This window comes from Nomia melanderi, chromosome 2 (assembly GCF_051020985.1).
Source record: "Nomia melanderi isolate GNS246 chromosome 2, iyNomMela1, whole genome shotgun sequence".
In the NCBI taxonomy this organism is placed as follows: domain Eukaryota; kingdom Metazoa; phylum Arthropoda; class Insecta; order Hymenoptera; family Halictidae; genus Nomia; species Nomia melanderi.
The window spans coordinates 19,302,681-19,330,086 of record NC_135000.1 but is presented as its reverse complement, the minus strand read 5'-3'; the positions used below and the strand labels follow the sequence as shown (position 1 = coordinate 19,330,086).

The following is a 27,406-nucleotide window of genomic DNA, read 5'->3' as shown; positions in this document are numbered from 1 at the left end:
ATATTGCGTAATTACAAAAATCTAACTGTAAATATTCGATCTCCATTCAACGACCCGGTTCGTTGGAAAGCAACAAGACTCCTGCGAAAAAAAGATGGTATCAACGTGTCAAATACCTCTCGATACGTCCCGTTTTGATAAGTCGAACAGCCAACAGTGAATTCAGAGGTCTCGAATGCCCTGCGCGACGGAGCCAATCGAGGCGCTGAATGGAGGTATCCATCAGCCTCGGCCGTTGAATAGAAGTTTTAAGGTCTCCGCGGCGAGTCTCCATTTAAATGAATCTTTTTAAGTAGGCGCCCGTATCGGGCTCGTCGATGCCTTTAAGTAAATGAGACTGCACACGGTTAGCAGAACGCAGCGCAACTGTCACCGTGAATAATTATTCAGGACAATGGAGAAAGCCCTGGCAGCTGCCTGTAATCACAATATACTCCGTGACAAACACCCACATATTGTCGCGGGCCCGATCCACGGCGATGAGGAAACGAGCGTGTTGCTTTCGCGATAATTATTGTGTTCATAGAAATACCGTTCGACGCGCATCCAGCCGGAAAATTTCCTGCGGACCGTTGCAGTCCGCGAAAAGTCCGATTAATCGTAGTCTAACCCCGCACGATACATCGATGCTGCGGCCAAGCGTGAAATCGAAATCAACCGTGGCACCGATTCAATTTTGAAGTATAATCAGGACCTTTGCTTTGCTAATGCCTCCCCTACGCCGTCGAACCGATTCATTGATAAATTATTTATATTACGAGCGTGGTTTCCCGTGATCCGGCAATTAGGACATGAATTGACCTGCGAAGGTTATTATTTAAACGTTAACAGTGTTGTCGATGCTTTTCGCGTGGATATGTTTGAGAATTTATTTGTAATAGCATTGCTATTTTTTATAAGTTGTTATAGAAGTATCGATAAATTTTTATAGTATTTTTTAGAAGAAAATAGAATTCGATGTCGTAGAAATAATTAATAGAGCGTGTATTTATTTAAGTGAATATTTCCCTACAGTTTTGAAAGACGAGTGAAATGAAACAAGTTTATAAAAAATGAAATAAAAGATTGGAAATACTTTATATAGCAATGATTTTACGTGCATAGGGGTAAATGAGCTATGACAAAATACTATAGTTGTTTGACAAGAGGAACGATGAGGGATCGGTGCGATTTTTAATAGGGAATTGTTAAGTCAGCTCTGTTTATGTAAGTTCCGTTTGATGGCTCGAAAACAGGGCACATTGAGCCACTCGTTTATCAGTCATGTGACTTCTGACTGCAAGAGTATCGGGAACACCACGATAAAAATTCCTGTACGTCTCATCGAACACGATATTCCGATAACTCAACCGTGGAAATACCAGTACACCCACGCGATCGCGGTTGTTCCTTCTTGTGATTTCGCTGAGGCGAGTTTCGTTCGCGGGGTTGCGACAGGTGTAATATAAAATGACGCATTTCCTTGTGCTTCGAAAAGTATAGGGAGCAACTCATGCGCAATGAATGCCTTTTGGAAACGTTGAATGGTACTTAAGTCATTTTGACAAGTGGGCTTTGAGAAACTATTTTAACTATGGTGTAACACTTTAAAATGTCATGACAAATATTTGAAGGGTCTGCGATAGTTTATGTATATAACGTGTTAGCACGCTAAAAAAATATTTATGAACTATCAATTATTTTTCCGAGTAAATAATTGTTCTTTTTTCAAGTAATAAAATTCTTTGTTCGTTATTTCAACATTAGATTCTTTTTTAATAGGTTCGAAACTTATTAAACAGCTATTTTCAGGAGTTATTATCTTCTTCTAATTTATCCTTTCGAATAAAAAATTCCCGGGTACGAAATTAGCGAAATTGCTGTAATAATACATTCGAATCGGTTATTCCATGAATTGATTTGATGAATACGCAATTATCGCCTCATATTCTGATCATAAGTGCGCACGTATGAACGCGCGTATTATATAGCACTCGATTGGCGCGTTATTAATACACGAGGTAGGATTATACTCATATCGAGGGATTATTACCGTGTTATTAAATAATTTGTTGTATACACAATCGGGGCAATTATCATATTAATTATCTGTATGATTTGATCATTTCAATCGGCAGACTGCTTACAACGAATCATTCGTGAAATGCTTTGTGAACTGTTTGGAATAAAATGTTATTTCATTTGTTTTCTGGTTGTTGCTATATGTAATAGCTAATAACACATTTCCTTTAAAAAGAACTGAAAAAATCGTGGAAGAAAAAACATTGGATTTCTTTTACGAATAGTTTCAATACATTAAAGATGAAATAAAATTATATTGACCCTTATTGAAATTTATATTTGATCTTTCTATGCTATAAACCCATACGGTTCATCTGTTTACCAATAACCCCATGCAGTTGTTGCGACGTTAAACATTCTGTATCGAAAATTAGTCTATCTCTTTGAAATCTAACTAATTAATCGCTTTTTGTACCGTAAGCAATTACCGAATGCGCATCACGAAGCAGTTCTTATCAGTCACGCCAATTACATTGGAAATCGAATACTTTTTCGCGTAATGAAAAATGCTTGAACGGTACCTGATAATTAACCAGTCGCTCAAATCTTAATTAATCGACGTAACGCCGCGCGTCCGTCAGCATTAATAATTAATCACCTCATTTCTAGCCCAGTCCCACGCCGTCGCGAGTAACTCATTCGCCGCGGTTATAATCGTTACGTAATTCATTAATATTTTGTACGGGGACCCCGAGATATCCACTTAATTAAATTCCGCCAGCTGAGAATACCATCCGCGGCTGTATGAGAATATATTTCCTAATTGCTCTTGTTAAGTAGTTACCCGTGTTCGCTATTCGTTCGGTTGATTAGCGCCTGGTTGTATTTCCATGAGTGTGCAATAACCGCTTCCGCCTTGGGGCCACCATTGCCGCACGCTAATTAATCAAACAACTTAAAAACACGTAGCGAGCCTTCGTTGTTATTCAATATATGCTAATCATTGGTCTATAATCGCACGAACGCGATTCCAAGTGGAAAACAACATTTTTTGTGGCTTGGCTGTTTTCATCGCGAATTACATACTTGCGCATAATCACGCGTACAACTGGGAAATTTTTATTATAGTTGAATTTATTAGGAATATAGCAAATGGAATTGTCAGTATGGATTCATAAATGTATTAACTTATTAAATATATCTATTAGAAATGTATTTAAACATATGTATCATGAAAAGTGTATTGCAAATATTGGACAGTCTTTTATTTAATGAAACATTAATGCGTAGAAAAAATAAGAATACGTAAGTATTTAAAATTGTCTAATGCAATTATTAGATTCTGTAATATATAGGATGTTCTTTAGCTATTATTTATTGTTAGGAGCAATATATTAAAGATAATATTATTAACACTAGATTATTATCCATAAAATGTAAGTGTAATAATTACCTCGAAAATTTAAAAAAAATAAAGAACATTATTAGTTAGAAACACGTTAAAACTATATTAGTCTAGTCTAATATACAATCGAGTATAAGGGTACGGAAGGGTAGAAATAAAAGAACTCGAACATGAAAAGCTCTTAATGAGAGACGGACGGCAAAACTTCCGTTTCAAAAGTCTCGCTTTCAGTTAAGCAGAATTTGCGTGAAAATTTCTTGGAAGAATGTCGAACTTGAAGATAGATACGAAAACTGGCGAAATTCATGTTACGCATTGTTAATATTTCCACGAAGTGTTAACTGACGAGTACAGTTCCATCATTGTCATTTCTCGTGGTAAAACTTGTACAACATGACCGTTCAAGTATCCTGATTTTTGGAACACTGCCAAATGCCTCGAAATAAATTGTGAGGGTTTAAACGGGCAATTAGCAGCCAGTTTTCTAAGAACTTTCCCATTCTATTGCGTCCTTGCTCTTTGATATACAAGTGATGTGCATTAGCAGCGAAAATGGCTGAACTTGCGAGGATCTTTAAAGAAATTCGCAATCATTAATCCTTGTACCACTACATTGCGGCTCGCACTTTGTTGCCTATTAATTGAAAAGTTCTGTTAAATTTATCTACATCGTTTAACATTATTTTCTACATCAATTTTATGCCGTTTCAATTTATCTTTTGCTGAAAATGTTAAAACGAAAACTGTGTACTGCGCGTGAACTATAATACATTCGAAATCTTTGAGGTTTTAAGTGCTCGCAATTTCTGTATTAAGGTATCTCGCATGTTTTAAATTCCATACGTGGATAACTTGACTAATGTTTCTTCTTGCACACCCAAGCAAAGGCAGAAGAAACGATCATCTACAAAGCTGCAATTTTCTTCTGGTAGTTTCTCAAGTGTCATCAGTAAATTGTAGGTTTCCTGAATTCATAGTTTATAATACTAGTGAAATATACCTAATCATTTGGTATAATAATGCGTTGTAAAAATGAAAATATACGTTTACACAAGTATTGCCCGGTTTGATCACGATTTCGATTAGAACATTAACGTTTTACCCATTTGTATCAAATATCAATACACAGAATTTAATCAAACATTCTTTTTAACTTATTAAATTACTGTAATTCAATCGTTGAGCGTTTATATTTACACAAACAACATAAAGTACTTATTACTTGTCATTTAAATATCTATCTGTAGAGGAAGTACTAATTTTACGTTTTGGAGACGCATGAAATAATTTGTTCATTCCTTGCGTAGAAATAACGACGCACGTGTTCTTCGTGTATAAATTGATTTTGTAAATTATTTTATAAATTCGCCGTACCATAAAATAATTTTCTTCTTTTCATAAATTAAATTAAACGAATCTTTAATGTTTCACATTTTTTCATAGTTGTACCCACAGTGTTGCGATAAAGTCAAATATCGTAAGCAGAAATGTTAGGGATGAAATAAATCGTAAGGCAAGGGGTTAAACTTTCACAATTTTAATTCAAAATAATGAATCGCGAAGAACAATCATAAATTCTATTATAGAAGATATTAAATAACTATTGTTCCGCGACTACTATTTTAACACCTAATCATAACAGCTTCATTCATACAGCTATTAATGTTGCTATAAATATTAATACTATTAATACCTTATTAAAGAAAGGGAGTAGGGATAGGACGAAAGAAAAATCAATATTTCGAATTAAAGGTCAAATGCGAACCCTACGCAGGGACCGTAGATAAAAAAAAAACGGAGGATCAGGAACGAAGGTATTTTCTTACCCCACGCTGAGCAAGAAATGATACGCTACCCAAGCTCCCGTGACCCTTCGCGCAAACAATGGCGAACCTGCTCGCTACGTGACGCCAAGGTGCCGAATTTCATGTTCGAAAATATACATATAATTTTCTTTTTCTTCTGGTTGGGTTCCTTTTTTCTCTTCTCTCGTTTTTTGGTTCCTCGGCGGGAGAACAATATAGTAAGACCTCGTTTAACACCGGGAATATGTTCCAAAAAAATTGAGCGCTAAGTGAAACAACGTTAAATGAAGTCATCTTAACACGCAAATAATGGTAGTAAAATTAACACGTCAACTGCCACGGAAATCTTGAACATTTTACATAATGCTTGTAGCAAAGATAAATAAAACAATTATTAATTATTGGGTATTGTAATTCTTATATTACACTGTTATTACCTTACTTATGTTATTTAACATTTTTATTGAGTATCAGTCATATGACATATTATAATTGTTTTCAAGCATTTCAGAGGCGTTGGTCGTTAGTAACCATGGCTATCAATATGCTAAACAGGACAGTGAATAAAAAAATGTACCATTTTCCTGTTTTATTTCGTTAATAGAGCGAAAATCGAAAAGTCAAGATTCTTCTTAACGATTGCTCTATTATCTTTCTTATATTTCATACATCCAACAAAATTCGATTCATTGGGTGCCTTACTAACAAGAGAAGTTATCGAATTTGGAAATTCAAAATAATATGAAACATGCATGTAAAATTGCAAAATAAAATTTTATAGGCGTGAAATAATATTATATATAAAAATATAATAACATATTTTTTGCTTAAACTTCTTTTCTATTTCTTATCATTCTTAAAATAATTCACGAGAAAGAAAAATTATTTTCTTCAAGGAGTGATTTCACCCCTTCAAAGTGAAATGCGACACGAAAAGAATTGCAATGTATTAGGCTTGACTTACTCTACTTACACACAAAGTTTCATAATTTTTAGAATTTCTCGGTTCGATAACATCCCTTGTAAGAAAATTAATGTTTAAGTTTATGTAAAAAATGGTATCAACGCGGCGGTCAAAGTGTTAAATGGAGTCTTACTGTACAAAGTTTTCGTTATCGAAGGGTTCAAATGAAAAACGATCGAAGCGCGGTTGAGCATAACCGCTCGTGCACGCGCTGCAATCGTTTTGTAATCGCAGGTGTTAGTCAATTTTTCCTGTTCGCCATTCATACGGACCGGATAAGGACTGGGCGGCTTTCCAAGAGCGGAAAATTACACGTCTACCGACGATAGGATACGTTGCGCTTTCCAACGCAACGAAACACGGTCGATTACTCCACCTACGACAATCATTTTCTGCGATTCGAATAAGGGTAACAGAGTTGTGAACGAAGTTTGAGAATAACCGATTGATCGGATTCCTAGAAGTAGAGTTCAGGTCTCTCGATGGTTTTAATAGTTTTTTTATTGATTTTTTATTAAACATTTCAGCAACTGATTTATTTGATTAAAACTGCAAACGGGGATCGTGTAGAGAAATTTGAATGTGAATTTATTATTTAGGTGAGGCTTTAAAGTTTCCTAATTCGATATCATGAGGGTTGACTTTTTTCGCGGATCTTTATGGAAACGTACATTCTTACGGAGTTCTACAGACAAATTGAAATTTATAAGTAAATTTCATACTTCATTAACGGGCCGAGGCGATTTTATAAATTCTAGTAAAATAAAATATCAATTTTATTACACTTTACCGACGTTTTCATTTTATTATATTCCGTCCCCTCGGAATTGCCTATTATACATAAAACGCTTGGTTTATTCATTACCTTTGATGTAAATTTGTCTTTAACTCGATTGCTTTTATCCTGGGATTTCTATTATACGAAACAATATTAAACCAATTATTAAACTCATCGTTTATGTTATATAAATATCAAAATTAATAATGGCCATTCTTGTATCACTATATCCGATTACGGATTACATTAAATCGCTTTGAAATTCAAGGGTTGATCATAACAATTACAAAAAAAAACGTCAACGGATAATTAAAAATTCTATTTCCCAGTTAAATTCAAAATGATTATTCCTTCATTAATTTATAACAGTTATTTCATTGATAATTTATTCATTTGAAACACGTGCTCTTTAAAACATAATTTACAATACATTCCAAAAATGAATAAATCAATAATGCGTTGCCAATAAATTACTAATTTCCTCGCTCGTCGACGTCGTCTAAATTGAATCATATCCCGCCGCATCACCGAAACATCGTTCTATTCCGCGAATAGACGTGGATTGCCCGGGGCTGTTCCGGTTCGCGATACCAACGGATCGGTTTAACCGTTCCGCGTCGGACGCAGGGAAGTGATAACAAATCTAGGGGAACGAGCGCATGACAGATCGCCCGGCTTAAATACATCTCGCACTGTTGCCTCGTTAAAACGAAATAATATCGGCGGGGCACGTTCACCACCTACGGTCCGTTCTCCATCGGCCTAGCCTCGGCTCGCGCGTGGTAGGTTAGGTCGGGCTACGTGTCCCGAGCTATTACCAGTTAATGACTCTCGCTACGTTCTCCTCGCCTCGCCACTTCCTTGTTCCCTCCGCCGAGGGCAACTTTCTTCCCCGTATCATCCGGACACTCGTTACGGGCCAATTTTCCCGTTACGAGGACCACGCGCGCGTGCACGTTTGCATCAGCTTCGAATTTCGATACCTCCAAATAACGAGCGGCCACTTGATACGTGCTATTACTTTGTCGAAGAAGTCTCCATAGTTCCAAATATAGTTTCACGGTTTATCATGCCCCCCAAATTTGAGTGACGCAGTCTTTTGAATAAAAATATGAATTTTCTCGGTAATATTGAATGAATTGAATTTTGAATCTATGAGACGTGGAAAGGTTAAGAAAATAGTCTTTGCGAATAATCCCGACTTTTCAGTGTATGTTTTATTGGGAGTAATTTGTACTGCATGAGATGATAATTAATTTAATTATCGAGATTGTAAACAAATTTTCTGTTCATTGAATATACCGCATGAAAGCGAAGCATTGATACTAGAAGCACAGTTTTTCAGTTCGGTTCATATGCAACAAATAATACTGATGCTCATTAAACTAAGCGTTTATTCGTTATGAGCTTCACTCGCAATTATGCGGCGAGGTGTTGATAATGTGAAGCTGGCGATTAAACCAGCATGTGAGTAATACATTAAATGTAAAAATCTACGAACCACCACTGGTTCCGGAGAACGAGTGGCCCGGCACGAGAGGTAGAAAGTGTCCGAAAGAGTTTCGAAAGTGCTCGGACTTTTGAGTCCGGGCCCTGACCTGTCGGTCCCCGCGAATTCGTAATTGATCGTCCGGAGGTTCGAAGAGGTGACGAGGAGAGGCTCGTTGACGGCCTCACACGAGAAAGCCCGGCGTGAAAGGATTCGTTTATGATTTAAAGGGGAGGAGGTGTCGTTTCACGTTTGCTCGCGTGTGTACATTTGTAATCGGGAAAGAGAAGTCGGAGGTGAACGGTTACTCGCAGGGAGAAGGTGCGATCGATGAAGGCTGAGAGTTTCATATTTTCAGACGTGCTTTTAATTGGGGTTCGTGGCGAGGTATACTGATGAAAGGATGATGTTGCCTGCTTAATTGATCTTGATTAATTATTTCTTTCAAAATCACGCTGCATCGGTCTACTTACTTACGTCAGAATTTGATGAATGCTTTTAACGTGTATTTTGGAAAAATATTTTTATTAATAATCGTTTTGCAGTAGTTGTGAACATCTTCGTTATCTCATTAAGATTTTTAATTCAACATTTTACATCAACGATGTATCATTATTTAGAATAACTATCATTCCCTTAGCAAATGATAATAGTTTCTATATTTAATGTAAGCAACACGTGTTAACTTTTGCAATGAATTGATAATATAGTTATTAAGTATTATAGAGTATAATACAATTAAATGAATGTATTGATAACGTATAATACATTGATTAATATATCTTAATGTACCAAAGATCTTGGATGTTTTATTTGTGGTCATTCTAGAGCATATCAGAGTTTTTAAACACTTCGGAAATCAACTGTAAGATTTATACAGCACAGATGATTGTTATCATCAGAATCGTTCGTGGTTTTCCTTGGAACTCCTTGAAAGTTTTTCATCTCCCACGCCTCGCTCATTCGAGAGATCGGTTAAGTACGTAGGAAACCCCTATGACCGCAGGGGTGCTAATTTTACCCGTGACCGCAAATGGTACCAGCGCAAATGGCCGTGATCGTAAGAGAGGAACTGTGAATAGCGAACGGGAAGAGCCCGTTGTGAAAAGAGAACACTTGCACGCCATTCCGAGCTCCCGTGCGTATACGCACACGCGTCCCCTTTGTGTCTCATTGTTGCCGGGAAGAAAAGGAAGGCTAGCCGGTACACCCGATACGAATTGCCAATGCGAAACGGCCTTTACTTCAGGGACGGTTACGTGGACGCGCGCCCTTCGGAATGCGCAGCTATCGAGGAAAAAATTCTGGCCACATAACTTAATGTTTCGACGGGAACGAAAGTCGATCTCTAACTATTCTTGGCTTGGATTTATTGGGTTCGTCGAACAATCTTCTCGTACGCTTTTTTTTCACGTTCGATCGTATTGTGATACGAGAATAAATATTGCAAATAAAGGAGCAGGTAACGTTGAAACATGACGGAAAAACGTGTACTGTAATAAAAGGAAATGTTTACTTTCAACTGTTCTACAATATGGGGGAGAATTTTTGTTTGATAATACTTGATTGAAAGAGTATTTGATTAGAATTGTGGGATTTGTGAATATTTTGTTCGGTTTGGATATTGATAAATGCGTGATTATTTAAATTTATTGATTGTGTTGTATTTGAATAATATTAACGAAAATTCTTTAGATTTTTAGTATTAAAGTGAACAGTAGTTGAATTGGTGTTTAGATATAAATTATAGAGGTTGATTTTAATATTCTTAACGTGAACTAGTTTCTTTTTATTTTAGAAAGATAACCAGTTGTAATTGAACACTTCATGTGCACTTCATACTGTCTGTATGATCTCTGTGTAGCATTACATAGAGGATGCATTCAGTCGAGAAAGGGAATTCAAATTTATCGTGCTCAAATGTAACTTTTGAACATGAAAAGCAATTTTTACGGATATTTGAAACTTTAAGAGAGTTCTTTTGCGGGCGGCTCGCAGAGGTTCCTGTATGGAAATGAATAGTCTCCACAGTCAGCTGTTCATTCAATGAGGCCTGAATCGTGTATAGTGTTCAAGTATCTGAATATACTTCGTTATACTTTGTGTTCTATAAATTACTATCCTTTGTACCGTGAATTTTAAACTTTACTTGTCCTCGTAATCTCTATCCCAATTATTAAAATAAAAAGATTTAAATAATTGAACCATGAGGACGTCCCTTCCATCCATTGTGTAATTTTTATTATTTCAAGTATATTTTTGTTCTTTGTGTCTCAATAAAAGTGCTACTAAATATGGGTAGCACAAATAAGGTTACTTAACAAATGTGACTCTTCAAATTTTTTATCCTTTTTTTTCAAATTTAAAAAATGTTTATTTTCATATAATACAAAGATAAACGTCTCATCTTGATCAATAATTTTCTAATCGTATTCTTCTATAAGTTAAAGTATCTTTTTCCAGTATGTAATGTTATATTTTTAACATTAATCCAGCACATCTAATTTATTATATATGTTTGTTATAGTTCAATAATATTTCAGTTTAAGATTGACTCGTTCCGCTGTCCAAGCACATCCCGTTAGGGAATCCTATAATTTCAAAGGTACCGCTCGATTACACTAATGAAATATTAAATATGCTCATCTTCTCGGAACACGTTCAGCGTAGAAATGCAGTGCAAAGCATCAAAGAGGGACCGGGTGAACTATGCAAAGAAGGAAACCGGTTCTGTGGGTTCCAAATCTCCATAGGGCAGGACCGAGTTTCCTTTCGATTTCGTTTTTTTCCTTTGGTCTCTTCTTCTTTCTTTCATCCTTGTCACCGTGACGACACACCTAACGTTGCGTTATTCTAGCGTAGCGAGTGGTAGTGTCTTTTACACCCTGCTGATCCGCATATTTTGCCCTGCGCCGCTCGTTCCGCAGCTAGTCGGCACCTTTGCCTAGCATAATGCGCAGTTATCTCTCGAAAGGATCGTAGATTGTAAAAAGTGGGCGTCCTTCGTGTATTCCTGCCATTTTGAAAACGGACTATTCGAAAAGTCCGAAAATAGCAGATGTCAAACGACACTTTTCGTTTCAACTTTTAATTTCGTTACCGTTGCATTGTGAATAGTATTATAACAGATATCTGAACATTAATTAATTGTTTACATTTTGACACTCATAAGTTACTTTTTGGAAAATCTTTAATTAAATTCTGTTGCGAACATTTGTTAGAGGGAAAAAATATTTTTAATGCAAGATATTCCCTTGTATTCATAATACAAAAAATATTTTTAATGCAAGATATTCCCTTGTATTCATAATACAAGGGAATACCTTGTGTTAAAAATATTTTGAAAAATTCTTCAACTTTGGAACGTTAAAATTATTGTCTTATCAATTTGTATAACTGAGATTGTACTGTATCATTCAACTTATTATACAACCGCATGTTTGAATGATAATACGAACAATAAGAAGAAGTATTATAAAAACAGAAGTATAGAAATGATACTGAATTTAAACATATTATATTGAATTTAAAATAGGCATAAAAATAAAAATAAATAAGAGAAATCTGAGATGGAAGTGTAAAGAACAGAATTCAGCTCGCGATACAGCTGATTAACAGCTATTAAAGCTAACCGGAATTGCATATTAATTAATCCTTATTGCAATCGGTATAATTAAGAACCCGAAATTTACTCGAAAAATAAAACCATTCTGCGCGTCATCGAGCACAAATTAATTGTGTATGTTATTAAGAAATGAAGATAGTAAGGAAGCGTTTAATACCAAGTCGTTAACTCGTTTGGCTCGTTCTAGACATTTTCAATTAATTATTTGTTGGAAGAATGTGCGTAAAATATGTTGAAGTTATAATAAGAAACTTTTTCAGGGTATCACGCGCGTGATTTATAAATATTGGATGATTCGAAAGTGTACGTTCCCGTCGATCGTCGTTGCGAAATATGAAAGGGAACAAGCGGTTCTGCACTTTTATAAGACGATTACGTGGCTGGAAGAACATGAGAAACTAACTTGAATCGTATAGAGTAAACGTTCTTTTTCATTCTGATAAAAATGAAAAACATCGACACAATCAATCTTGCAGTGAAATTTATTGCAAAAATAAAAAAAATAACTAACTTTTCACATTTTTCTTCATTCAACATAAAGTTGAAATCAATTATAATTTAATAAATGAAGTGAGACTTAATTGGATGTAATTTAATCTTGTGGTTCGTTTAATTTGGAAGTTAATTTACTTATTTAATTTATTGTAGTTTATTAATGGTCGATAATGTATACTTTGAACTAAAATTACAAAACTGCGTTTCACAATTACTAATAAACATGGGCAATATTGTGCTACAATGATTTAATAGTAGTAATATATCAACGTTGATCGAAAACATTTCGTATTAAAACTTCATTGAATCGTTCTAGCATGTTTAACGTATTTATTATTGTATTAACTGTAAAAGCTATATTGAACCATCACTTTCGCGGGAATATGCGTTTCGATAACTTTCATTTATTTACGGATTCACATATTCCCATTTATACAGGAACAAATTGCGTCAGATCGTCTCATCCAATTTTAATTGCGTCTACGTAAGTATTTACGACCGAAAAATCATCTGATTCACGAGTTATTTATGTATCCTGGTTTTACTCTTTCAGCCAGTAGCGTATGTCAAACAAATCTTTAAAGGTTATGCTAGTATTAACTCTGCCAAGGTACTCACTTCAGTTATACATTTATCATACCGCGAAAGAACACGAGAAAGACATTCGTAATAATGCCATTCTGCTTTTTTCCAAATTTAAAATAATTCTAAGAAGAAGACATAAGAAAATGGGTTGAAAAAATAGAGAACTGAAGTGAAATTAAACGGACACAAGATATGTTCAAGCAAAATATAATCGCGAGCTGTAGCAGAGTTAAGTGCGCCATATCGATTGCTCTGGAAAAAATAAAACAATTTTAATTCTCGGAAATATATTGTATTCCGATCAGGTGTAAGTCGATTGTCATGAATCGCTACAATAGTGGAACGATCAGACTTTCGATTTCTCTGCTCTCCCCATCCCCTAATCGCGAACCACTTGACGCGAGAGGTATCATTTGTGAAATCAGAATTAAACGCTCGAAGGCGACGAAATCCATTACCTGCGTGGGAGTGGCGCACGATGATTTACGCCACAAGGGGGATGAATTAATATACTCGTGTGTAAAGTTTTGCTTACCATGAGATTATAAAAATTCAGAAACGCGTGACGTTACCCCTCGATCTTTTCGGGCCAAGGACGCGCCATCTTGATTTTTTTCTTTTTTTATTAAATCGTATGGAATTGGACACGTATAAAATAATACATTATACCTCACATAAACTGCGTAATTTATAATTTATAATAAGTGATATTATCTATACATTTCATTTGTCGTAAAATTTCTTTCAATCAGTAAAATTACTTAATCCTTGATCCAGTTCATACTAAGATAGTTAATATCAATAGAGATCCAGATCAATAAAGAAACATTAAACATTTATTGCTAGGGTATTCATATTTTCCAACTACACTAAGAAAATGCACAATCAAAAATACACGTAAGCATGAATATTATACACTAAAAGCTTCATAGAACAACGTAACCTATATGTTCGAAAAGTATGATTCTCAAACTGCGCAGCTCAAACCCATCACGCGATATTTCTTACATCCTCCAATCAGATTCGCCAAGAAGAATTCATCGGTGGGACTCAAATGAAACCGAAATTACACGGCGATCGTTGAAGGGGAGCGAGCAAGAAAGCTTGGCCACCCCAGAAAAAGACATCCATCATGTCTTCGAGGGGGACGATTATCGATGCCAGCCGAAACGCGAGACGTCGCGTCGCGTCCCTGCAACAAGGCGAAACGGCATAATGTCCATTGCGCCCCGCTGATCAGTTTCGAGTCCTCCTGTATATGCCTATGCTCGAGGGCGAGGATCAGCTCGCCTCTTGGTAAAATACCAGGCGGAATTCGTATTCCGTGTAGCCGAGGAGATAAATCTGTGCCGGGCCGATGGCAGCAAGGATGAGCCAGGAGAAGGATAAACAGAGGAGCGGTCCGCTGCGGAAGAGAGGAGGGAGCGGACACCGAGGAGAAAAAGAAGAGCCACGCCTTTGTCCTGGTACGTCCACCGATCTTTCACCAGGAAGATGCAAGAAAAAGAAGATTGCGGCCTCTCCCCGGCTCCCTCGAGCCGTATATACGCGACGGCCGGACCGCAGCTTCTCGTCGATACGGTTGTTCTTTTAAAACGCGAACCGCGCTCCCGTACGCTATCATATTGGGGCTGAGGCTTTCTTCGTTCCGAAGAGAGCTTTCGAACGTTTTGTGCACCGCACTCGTCGTTTTTCTTCTCTATTTTGAAATGCGAAATTTGGTTTCAAACAGGGATGATTTAGTGGCGCATTAGGACGTCGTGATGTTCTTTGTGATGGAGAGGATGCTGGAAGCTGGGACTGCGTGTCGAGTGAAATGTGGAATGACAAGATTTTTAGATGTTTAGAGTTCTTATTAGTTGTGTAGATTAATGTTGTTGGGATTGTGTGAATATTGGGAATTTGATTAGTGCACTTGGTAATTTTTCGTAACTCAAATTTTTTTGTATGTGGAACTATTAGATTAATTAATCTTGTATATGAGAAAATAATTTGTGATTTTGAAGGTGTAGTGAGATGCAATGTTTGCTGCACCTAGAACATTCTATTGCATCTAATACAGATTATCCATGTGTATTTTCAACAAATTAAAGCTTTGAAGACAGTTTCGTTCGTGTTTTCGCTTCTTACGTATCATTAAGGTTGAAGAAATGTTTGTGGGAAAATACAAAGGTCGAACGGATTGAAAATTGGATTGAAAAACACGGGTAAGGGATTAGTGTTTTAGAATAATATTTCTTGGCTGAAAATGAACGAAGCGTTCCTCGGGATCGAGGGCACGTCAGAACCTTGGCGCACGCGAGAGGGTGTGGCAACCACGAGCGAAGAGGAAACGCACGTTCACCGACAGCCCATGAATTTCCGGTCCATTTAAGTCCCTGAACTGCTTCAGAACCGTATTGTTTCACGTCACATTTGAATGCTGCTTGAAAATTTGCATACTATCGTGGCTGGAATTCGCGTCCCTCGCAGTTGAAAGTTTGTGAAATACTTTATCAACATCGGAAAAATAGAAACTCATTAAAAAGAAAAAGAGGAAAGCCATAAAAGAATTTTTACAAATTCATCAAGAACCTCACGTTGAACTAGAACGCGTTTCGCACGATGAAAGAAAGACGTCGAACGATTCGAATTGGAAATGAAAATTTATAGGTTAGAACAAATGGTAATTGATCGGAGCAGTCTGGTTTAAATCGAATGTTCCGACTGATCGATCGCGTGTCAATGAAAGTTGCAAATCAAGACGTTAAATTCGAAACGCGAAATGCGTTTCAGAGTAGGTACGTAGCAACGCCGGTGGTGCGGCAACCGAAGGAACTCATTAGAGTAACGTTTATGCAATGGAAGGTCATAAACAGCGTACAACGTTGCCATATACCACGGAACAAAGGTTGAGTTGTCGGGGAACGGGGACGAATTGCAAAAGAACTTTCAGTAATAGGCGCGGGCAGATAATCTCGCATTCTAGATACGGTAATAAACCAATAAAAATGATAACTAAATATACAGACCAGAAACGGTTCGATGTTACCCTATCTCTTCCCGATATGGCTTCGATTTACGCTTGTTCCCTTTGTTTCCGGTGAATTACGTTCTAATAAAACATCGAATCGTTTCAATAATTCTTCAAGCTTTATACCGTGTTTTCTCCATCATTGGTTATATCTAAAGACCGAAATCCACTCTTCGAGCAGCGCGAAGCTGAAATTTATTCCCCCAGACTGAAAAGTGAATAATCCGCTTGCAGAAAATTAAGGACGGCCGAAATTGTAATGAAACGACCACTTACGGGAGACCCAGGGCTCCGCTAAAATGGCACGAAGGCACAAATTACGTTGAAATAATTTTCTTCTTTATTTTTTTCGCAAAATGATTTTTTTGCTCTTTTATTCCCTTCTTTCGGTCCCACGGTGGAGCACCGATTCGGCGTATTACCGAGAAAATTACCGTGGCGAGGAAGGGAGATTTTAAGAGTTTACACGGATATTTAATCCCATTATAATTCGCCCACGCAGGCTGCGAGTACGTTAGTTGCTGTAACCATCTGTACCGAGGTAAAGGTGATCGTCTCTTCGTCGCCATTCTCTATTTCCTCTCGTTTTACCTCCTTGTAGTTCCTTATACGAATTTCTTTGACTCTGCATTGTCAATTTAATCAAACCTTATTTGATACACTCTAACCACTGACATCTGTCACTTCTTACCGTTCTCAACATTTTTGCAAATTCCTTGACCTCTCAATATTACACAGAATGCAAATTTAACGTTTTTACATTATTCATTTAAACAAAATGGATATTCGAATAGACTTATAATTTTCAATGTACGAATAAATTATATATAATACTTTCATTCCCATATTTCCTTTCTGCTGCAAATAATAAAAATACCTGTTCTCTTTGATCAATCAGATATCGATATGTCAAAACAGATATAATATTATCTCGATACGAAATATGAAATATAAATATCAAATAAAATATCGAAAGAGGATCAATCTATTTTGTTCATATTCGTGATCAGAATGATCGACTCGATATAAACTGATCCTGATGCGGAATATATAGAAAATAAATAGTTCAGACGCATCTGAATAGTTCAGGCTGCATAATAAATCGGAGTCGCGCGAGCGAGACACGCGAATACTTCTCTACCTAACAAAGTACAAGGATGGCGCGGCCGGTCGTTCTAGAAACGGAGCGGACAAGCGCTGGCCGGTACTCCGGAATCGAACAGCGCCGTCTTCGCGTTCACACTTCCGCATTAATCAGCTGGGATGCGTAGCCAGCGCATCGGATGCAAAAAGCCGGCGTACCACGTACGATAACGAGCGACTGCTGTCGATCGGGTTGTCTCATCGACCCGGGTCATTTAATTAACGTCTGTCCCGAGAATCGGCGAAAAGCCACGCGTTCGTGGAATCATACGATCCGGCCGACTGGCTGAAACAAGATCACCGTCGACCTGTCCTCGCTAGCTATTTGCATGCGACTCTGGGACGGTTTATTCTATGTCCTCATGCCTTTGGAACACTTTGACGTCGCGAAGTGTGAATGTTAATTGGACATCAAAACTTCAGTAAATATGATCCTTGAAATAATTTTAGTTCAAACCCTGTGGTTCAAGTGTTAGAAACTTTTCTCTTTATTCAGGCTTTTATTTTTATTTTTATTTTTATTTTTGTTTTTTACTTTTTACTTTTTACTTTTATTTTTATTTTTATTTTCATTTTTATTTTTTTTATTTTTATTTTTATTTTTATTTTTATTTTTATTTTATATTCAGGTTTATATGGATTAATATAATACTTTTTAGAAAAGAATTGCATTATAATCATAGTTATTTAATTTTGACAGAAATTCTAAGGCAAATTTCGCGAAATTTTTCATCGCGTTATATTATTTATCTTAGAAATTCATTATAATTGTAGTTAGAATTATCTTGTTGAATTCTATTCAACTATCATTTCGTTGCTATAACAAAGTAATTTATGTAATTTCAGATAACGATATATAAACTTCGGCTATTCGATTCGAATCTCTACGAATCCAATTACAGAATTTGAAATTGAAGAGAAATCTCCTTACCACTTCAACGTGGCTGATTTAAATGAAGGAAAAAAGAAGGTATACGGTACAAGTTGAATATCGGAGCACTTTCACTAAAGACTTAAGAGACGTCATGTGATCAGTTCATCGTGTTAGTATCCCCGTCATTCATCCCAGCGAATCACAGAAGAAAAGAGTCGCAACAAAAACACGCGTCGGTACACCGTGTTGTTGTCCCGTATGGAGATGCACGTCTGCGACTTATAGAGATGCAAATGAAGCGTCTCTGTTCTAAGTGCTCTCCAATTGCCTTCAAATACCCGGGAGAAACATAAAGAAAGATGTATATACAACTTCCCTCTCCAGCTCCTCAGCTCCCCGTCGCGAGGGTTCTTCCGAGCGACTTTCAACCGGCCGGATATTTTAGACTTACAATAAAGAACGGTGAAACAGATGAACCTTCAACGGGCGTATTTTCGTTCGCAAACGCTGTGGAAACGATTTATAGGGTTCACGAGATTTCGAATGTCGCGCGGCTTGTCGGTAATAGCGTTAGGTAATAGGAAAAAGAAAACATTTCCCACTCGTTCCTTGATATTCGACCAGGCGCGATTCGAATTTTTCTCGACCTTTTTCAGAGTAAGACTGTCTTTCGTTAAAATATTCAATTTCCTTATAAAGAAATCACCTTACAAGAACGCGCAAGCGGAAACATCGAAGTTTATATATTATATAATAACCTTACATAATAAATTACTATTATATAATAGCTCCTTCGAAAATTCCAAGTAATTCGATTATCGAAGCAGAAAAAAATCAACACTTGACGTAATCACCCTTTCAACCCTTTTATGGCAACCAAAATGATCCGCGTGTCGAAGCCTCAATATTTAAGACCTTCCGCATCTACAGTTTCGTTTGAAGAACACGAATCGACGTGAAAGTGTCCAAGAAATGGAGAACCGAAGTGGTTTCACGATATTTTTGTAAGAGTAAAATAAAAGTTGGTGTGCTCCATGCAGCTGATGTATCCCAATAAAATCTTGCTTACCTGATGCACCACCGTAAAAATTCGTTTCCAATTCTAAACAAAGAATCCCATTGCCCTTACACAACAGACGCGGAAGCCGACGTATCGAATAATTTCCACGTGAAATAACAAATCAAACGAAAAAAAAAAACATTTGGTTCGAAACACAGAAGTGAAATGCGTATAACGTGATACACGCAGCGAGAGAACAGAAAAGGTTTCGGAGCATTCGCGAGACAAGGTAGCGGACAAGTGCACTGAAATTTTAACGACGCCTTATCGATCTCCATTCCCGTGATACGCCGGGTTTCGGTGCGCGCCGTTCGGGAAACACGGACGGCCGTAAAGGCAACGAACAAATTTATGGTCTCCGGCGTGGAAAGGAAGCGGGCTCTTGCGTAGGAAAATATTTGGAACGGCCGTGTCTACGCTTTATGCAACAGGGGTTAAATAGGAGTTTATGGGCGACTTCTGACGTCAGGATCGAAGTAGGTCGAGCATTAAAAGCCGATGGAAGAGTCACGGGCGAGAACGTCCCGCGTTTTACGCGACCTACCGAAGGGCGGCGAGGGGAGGAGGGAGCTCTCTTCACGTCCCACAATTCCGGTGTTCTCCAGATTCGGGTCGGCCACGACAAAATGTCCTTTTTTCGATTCGCGGTTTTCCTCGTCTCGCTGTGCGACTTTTTTCCATGCCAATGCGCCTGACTTTAGGTCGTTAACGGTGAGGTCCGATTCGACGCGCTTGACATTCAATCGTCGCCTGTGCATTTCTTTTTAGGTGCAAATATTTTGGGAAATTGTTTTCTATGTGACAGTGGAAGAAGGATTTTCGGTACTTACGTGTTGTGCGGATTACCTTTGTTTTTAAAAAATAAAATGTTAATAATAATGATGGTGATTGTAATAAAATAGTAGTTGATGTTAAATAAATACTAACCCAGACTGAACCTAAATGACACGAGTGTGACCTTGAGTTAGGGAAGTAAGGTGGTCAGCGTAATATGTAAATGCTGAATTTTCTTTTGAGTTTGTTGCGAATGTAGTTGTGAAGTATGATTGTTTTCATCTCTTAGTGTTTATGTAATTATATAGGTGACTCGTGGAAATTGGTTAAGTTAGATATAATCTTAGAAGGATAGTTTATGAGGAGAAATTGAATGGTTTCAAATGTTGAAACCAACTGTATAATCAACTGTACATTTTTTTATGCTAGAAACGAAATGTTTTTTACTCTCTATAGAAAAGAGGTTAAGATATGAAACTCTGAGGCACGTGGGACTAGAATTGTGTGTACTAAATGTTATTATGCTGCTCTATAACAATAACAAGATGCTAAAAATAATTTCGTAATAAGAACAATAAGGTCTTTGTTAGACTAGTTTGAACCCATAAGTGTACAGTATAAAGGTGAAGCTCATTGTCATCTTGACTGCCATTATACTCAGTCTTCATGCACTATATTAAGTATTTAATACTTTGTGTTCGTCACACTTTGTTTAATCTAATTCTATTGTCTTCAGTTTCTTGTTACTTATTACATTATAGGATAAAGATATTATTATTGTTATTATCATGTTCTTATTTAGAAACTTCAGTAATTACTAGTGTAGATCGGATTAATTCGAAGTGTCGCGCAATTAAAAGGGCCATAAAACAGAAGCATGTATATTTGAAGTTCTAGTAATTAAAAAGTTTTGAAGGAAATAATTTTGTTCGTTCTAAAAGAGTATTTTATCGGCATATAATTGTCGTTTTATTAGGATCGTCTCGGTATACCGTGTTCCGCCACTACTGCGGAAGAAAAATGAAATTAAATAGAGCACGGGGATGCTAGATACAGGTCCAATCGCTCCTCCTGTATTTTCACGGTGATATTACTTGCCTCGAAAGCGACGAGACGTTCTTTCCATCGAGGAACAAGATCTTTCTCGAGAGATGGAATTCGATTGGAATGAAAACGATGCTGCGCCCCCTGCAAGCGTTCTGCTGCACTTCAGGAAACTGCGAGAAGCTTAGAATGAATTTTCACTTTGAAATTTATAAACGGTTATTTATATTCGTGCGCCTTCCACTCAAATGCAAAATTATTTGACCTGAATAATTCTGTTACCTTTGTCTGGCAATAAGTTTTACGCATTCATGGAGAACGCAACTGAACGAACCTCAGTGCGGTGAACGCGATATTCATATTCTATTTCTAACTTTTTAAGAGATTTTTCCCCAAACGAGCTATGGTAGTGGAAGTTTATTATAAGAAGTAATACATATTTTTAAATAATCATTATACATGATTTAAACAGCATATTTTCAATTATAAATAAGTTGTGAAAACTTAAGAAATGACTCTGTTTCGTTTTCAAGATGATTGAAGGTACGATGACCGAAATCTTTGTTTTTAGTGTGCATGTCTTCTGTGAACAACAGATTTTTTCACAGAACTGCTATTAATGAACAATCCTTAATAAAAGCCACCTGATTTTTGGTATTTCGTACTGTAATTTTAGCGCAGAAACCTTTGGTTTGAACGGTGCTGTATCTAGTTTTAATTTCACGTGCAAACCGATGAACTTGATCCCAGCAGTAACTCTATAAACAGTACATTAAATTCCTCGATGGTATAATGAGCCTTGAAGTCTACAAATTCAGTGGAACTCGGTTGAGGGGCATAAATCTTATCAGTAAATGGCAATAATGTCCGCAGAAGGCAGCCAACAACTCCATCACTCTTGGCAAGGTTGATCGTCATGGAGCCATCAAACCAACGACTCATTTCATAACGACGTTATTCAGAAACGGTTTAAAACGAGTCTCCCTTCTAATAATCGTTGCGCAGTCGTTCGCGTAGTGCGTTGTCAATGTGATAATAATAGGGGAAAGAAAAGAACAAGAGCTTTCAAAGTTGGCAAAAGACTAATAAGCAAATCAGCGAGCTCTAAACCGTATTAGAACACGATTGCCTCGCAATATAACGAAAGTGTCGGAGCAAATAAGATTTCTAATTGACTTTGAATATCTATATTGCCGTTGTCGTTTATGTTTATTTGATATTTCCTTCTTCACTGCTCCTTCCTTCTTCTACATTAACTAGCGAATGATGAAAATTCAGAATATCAAACAACAGAATAATATTTGCCCCAATAATGTAAAATAATATTACAAAATGCATCATAATATAACTTATTACAGCATAAACTACCTCATGCGATAGTACTCATTACATAAATATCGCGTACATTCCAAATATTACATTACACAAAACAAACATTTCCCCAAATCCTCATCAATTCCATCACACCATCACCATAATTTTATCAAGAATTCTCCAAGGAAATCTCGGAATTGCCTTAACACTAGAACTACCGAGCATTTAATACGATCGATATGTAATCCTTATGAAAATGTCAACAATAGATTTCCTCTGAATTTCCTCAGATATTCATTACAGTATTCAAGTGAAACTATTCATTTTCTAAATCGTTTAAGGTATTTAATATTCTTAAGATACCAATAATTTCGAAATAAAAAACCTGGAAGCAGTCATTTTGCCTGGCACGGTAGTTCCAGCGTTAATTCAGCAAAATAACTAGGAATGAATCACGAAAACGCGAACTCCGATTTTTGCCTCGTAACCTCCTCCGCCGGACGCACAATGCGATGACAACTCGGTCGGAAAGCGCGCGGCCGCTTTGCCGGTTTCTGGATTGCCGTGTCTGGTCGGCGTCGCCTCAATTGCGTAAAAGCAAATCTCCTTACGAAAGGGTCCCCCGGACGGTGTATACACACGGCTGCGGTGCCATACTCCGCAGCCTTTTATTCCGCACGAAGTGACACACCTACGTGCTGCTTTATTCAGGAACATAGCTGGAAGTCTTGGGCGGCGACCTACCGCAAAGCCGTATTATTTCGACGTCGTGGATTTCCGTGCCATCCGTCTTTCGGCGCGGTGACACGGGCGCATATACGCGCTCGCGCTCGCTCGCTGGCTCGCCACGTTGTTCTAAACGATGAATCATTAAATGTCGCCCTTCGAACCAGCGAAATTCTCGCCGCGAAACCCGATCACGCCGACAAATTTGTTTCCCGTTGCGAAACGTCGCTCGAGCTTCTGGTATTACGACATGTGTTACATTATCTCGCCGTTGTTGCCGCTACGCGCCGCTGCTAATGGAACACGGAATATTACCAAAGGGCCGGAGCTTCCTGTTGAATTTCTAATGGACGTTACGACTGTTGAGGATTCATTGAAATGCTCTGATTGCGCGAACGGTTTGCTGATTGTTTCCCGCGATTCGTGGGATCCTTTGTTCTGTTGGTTTTAATAGGTTTAGAGTGTTCTAGAAAGTGGAAGGTATTTGTTTAAGTGGAACCTGACGAACTGTACCTTAACGATTATTATTCACGTCCCTACATTTGTAAAGTACATATATTTGTATGTACATATAAATGTAGTACCGACATTTTGTATATACCTTACTTACTGTAACCATCCAAATGGCTAGTTATAAGATAAAAGTATGCAAGTTAAACGATAAATATTTTTTATTGGAAACAGAAGCATAAGGAAAGACAAGAATTGGAAAATTGATTAATCGGGTAATATGAGAATTGATTTAATGTTAAATGATCGAAGAAAAATAGAGGATTTTAAATCAAATTTCAACACCGCTCATTTGACCGTTCGCGGTACGTTTAGTGTTAATACGAAAAGAAAAATTTATAACGATCATCTACCTATTCCCTACATAAAGTCAAAATCAGTCTCGAATTTACTCTACAAAATACACGTAACATGTGAACTCCACAAACATGTCCCTCAACCGTAAGAGTACACTGTATAACATTTCCGCAAAGAATGGACGTTTCGCGCATAGAAATCATCCTCCGGCTAACTCCATTCAAGTCCGTACAGTCCAAAGGTAGCAATCGACGCGACTACCGTAGTGTCGCGCGCCGCGGGACGAGAAGCTCGACGACGTTCGGGAAATAAAGACGTTAACCTCTGTCGCGTTCTATCTTGGTCCGTTGGCCGGCGTGTAGTGCCTACTTACTAGCCGCGCGGCTTCCCGCTGCTCGGGAAATCGATAAATTCACTGCGCCGATATCGATAGCGATAACCGGCGTACATTTTATCGTCCCGGCCGATGCGCGATCGCGTCGATATCGCGGCTAGGAGTTTCTCCTTTTTGGCCGCGGCGGGTGGTCCGCCCGGCGTCGCTCCCTGAAAGGCAGAAACGCGCTCTCGCTTCACGGCGTTTGTTACCTTTTCTACCGAGTTTACCCCCACCGTTCGCGTTTTCGCTCGCCAAGCGACCTGTTCTCTTTTCCGGCTCTGAAATCTCCCGTGGGAATTCGGCAAGCCGCTCGTCGACGACCAATTAACCGTAGAAAGAAGTCCTCGAAAGCAACTCGACCGCCGCCGCCGCCGCTACTTCTCGAGGAAATTCCTGACGGTTCCGCGACCTTTTGTGACGACTCCGGTGGACACCGATTTCCTGTTCCTCGCTGGTATGCAAATGTCCAAGGTTGAATTTCGAGGGATGAAAACCAAAATTATGTTGAATCCAGCCTGAAAGCGTGCTGAATTAACCGAGGGAACTGTAAAATCGGAGTCGGGAATTTGGGGGAGAAATTCTTGGTATCCCTGGCGAGTTATTCTAACCGTTTTTGGTGAATAGCTCATGTTCGCTTGTTCCTATAATTTAGCTTCGGTTAGTTGAATCATTTAGGTGAATAAAAATTCGAATCATTTTCTGGGAGGATTTTGTGTAATATAGATGAGAAAGTAGTTTATGAAACCGATAAGAGTAACTGGTAGAAATAATTCTAATAACGAGGAAGTAGTTGTTTCATTGTTTTCAGTGTTTATTTATTAGCGTCAGATATAATTGCATTCGAATGAAGTGTTACTTGCTATTCTTATCTTTTATCCATTATTCAGATAATATATATGGATGTTTTCAGATATTTGAGAAAGATATTTTAGTGATAAAGTCGATAGAATAAAGAGATATGTTGGTATAGTTTAGTGACTCTTTCTGCTTGTAGTTAGGTGACATATATTACATTAAATGTTTATGGATCGAGTGTAGCAAAGAATTTTTTATCCGCTCCACTCGTGTTGTAATAGATCTTCTCTTCACTTGACGGTCGAAATCGATAAAGCTCGACACTCTATCACTATCCATATCGGTCAGAAATATTATCGAAACGCCAGGCGTATCTAATCTTCGACAGCAGACGCCAAGATGCCAAATAGGTTATGAATGAGTATAGTTCAGTAGCTTTGATTCGTTATCGAAAAAAATGTTCATTGTTCGAAGCGATTCTTAAATGGACGTCTCATTCTGTTGTGTTCATTCACATGTATTGTTTACTTTAGATAATAGTGACATATTTTCCTCAATGAGTATTGAGGCAATTCATTTCTTTTAATCGATCGAACGACTGTTTTGAATCGAACGATTGAGTTATGTAATATATTAAAATCCTTCTTTTCAGCGATATAAAAAATATATAGCTTTTAAATTAAAATAATCATATTGTATAGGATATTTCGAATTTTACAACATTTGTTTCAGTAGAAACGTATAAAATGATGTATTCCTGAGTTATTATTGAATTAATGACATAACAAACTGTACAGTGTAATTAACGTAAAAGTTCTATATCAGTTGCATTAGTGATATACTACTGTATGTTAAGCATTTATAGCACATTGTAACTCAACAGAACTCGGAGAAATAAAAAAGACAATCTTTCAGAGATTCTAATTAAATTCCGCAATAATGAAAATAATATTTTGTTCATGTTTATTTTCCATAAATCAGTGTTTGACACGGTGAACTTGCATAAATATTTGCAAACCGGTAATAAAGAAGGAATTAGTTTCTTGCCGTTTCGTTACACCAATTCGGTTAAATTATATGGTGCAGAAAAAGTATAATAAAAATCAGTCGCATATCACACCTGTACAGGTATACCAATATATTCAGATTAAAATATATTCTTACCCATTTATAATTCCACATATTCCATTAACAAAATTAATAGCACCTCCGAATAAAGGCACCGTGATTAGATTTATAGCCCGATTACAGTCAAGGGACTCCGGCTTAACACCTGAGCGACAGGGTCATTATGCTGATAACTTTCATCTAATACTGAATACATTAGTCACCTGATTCTACTTTATTCAATCTGTTCGAAATAGTTTATAATTTGTTGGATACCCATTTCCGAGTTCCTAGAACAATAATAAAATAATAATATCTAATCAATAATAGAATAAATAATAGAATAAATAATAGAGTAAATAACAGAATAAATACTAAAACAAATAACACATCAAATATCAGAATAAATAATAGAACAAACAATAGATCAAATAGTAAAATAAGTAATAGAACAAGTAATGAAACAAACGGTAAAATAAACAGTAGAATAAACAATATAACAAACAATAAAATAAATAACAGAATAGATGGTAATAGAATAAATGGTATAGTAAATACGCGAATAAATAATAAAATAGATAATAAAATATATAAAAATGTAATGATTGTAAGTATCAACTTCAATTATTATCGTTACAACATCATCCTCGATAAAACACAATATTCACCTTAACAGGTTATCGGGTCTCGCTTGAGTCTTCTCGTTTGACCCAATAATGTCTTATCCACGCGAAACGCCTGACCAAAAATCGTTCAATGCGACTCGGTTTTTCACCGTGGCGTAATTGTCATGCACGGCAGTATATTTTCCAGCGAAGTCCAGTCCCCGCCTCTCCCCTCGACCATTCCCCACGACGCATTCCTCGTACGGCGCGATAGCAGCGCGACTCGCCAAGTTTTTCGCGTCCTCGTTGGGTCCCGCAGCCGGCCAAGGTATCTCGTTCGTATAATGAAGGGCAGCGTTTCATCGTGGTTACCGCTTTTTCTGACGAGACCTTCATTCACCAAACGAGCGCCGGGTCGGGACGGCCGGGACGGGTCGAGAGCGAAGAGGGATCGGCCGCTAATGATCGGAATGTTTGTTCATGTAAATGCGGTTCCCTCTATTTTCGCTGGAAACGAGTTTATCGCGGGCACGAGACGAATACCGGACACTCGGGCCGGCCTATCGTTGCCGATAATGATTCCGCTGTTCGTCCGCGTGCAACGCATTCACTCGTGAAACA

The 27,406-nt window shown here is 37.5% G+C and overlaps 1 protein-coding gene and 1 long non-coding RNA gene across 3 annotated transcripts in view; one reads left to right on the top strand and one right to left on the bottom strand.

Moving 5' to 3' along the window:
- Positions 1-27,406, top strand: part of cv-c (RhoGTPase activating protein) — a 408,937-nt gene that overhangs the window by 286,439 nt on the left and 95,092 nt on the right. The window lies entirely within an intron of this gene.
- LOC143174184 (uncharacterized) lies at positions 24,515-26,960 on the bottom strand. The gene is made up of 3 exons (XR_012997918.1): positions 26,849-26,960; positions 26,238-26,470; positions 24,515-24,793 (listed from the first exon to the last, which is right to left on the bottom strand). It is a non-coding gene; the product is annotated as an uncharacterized LOC143174184 (long non-coding RNA).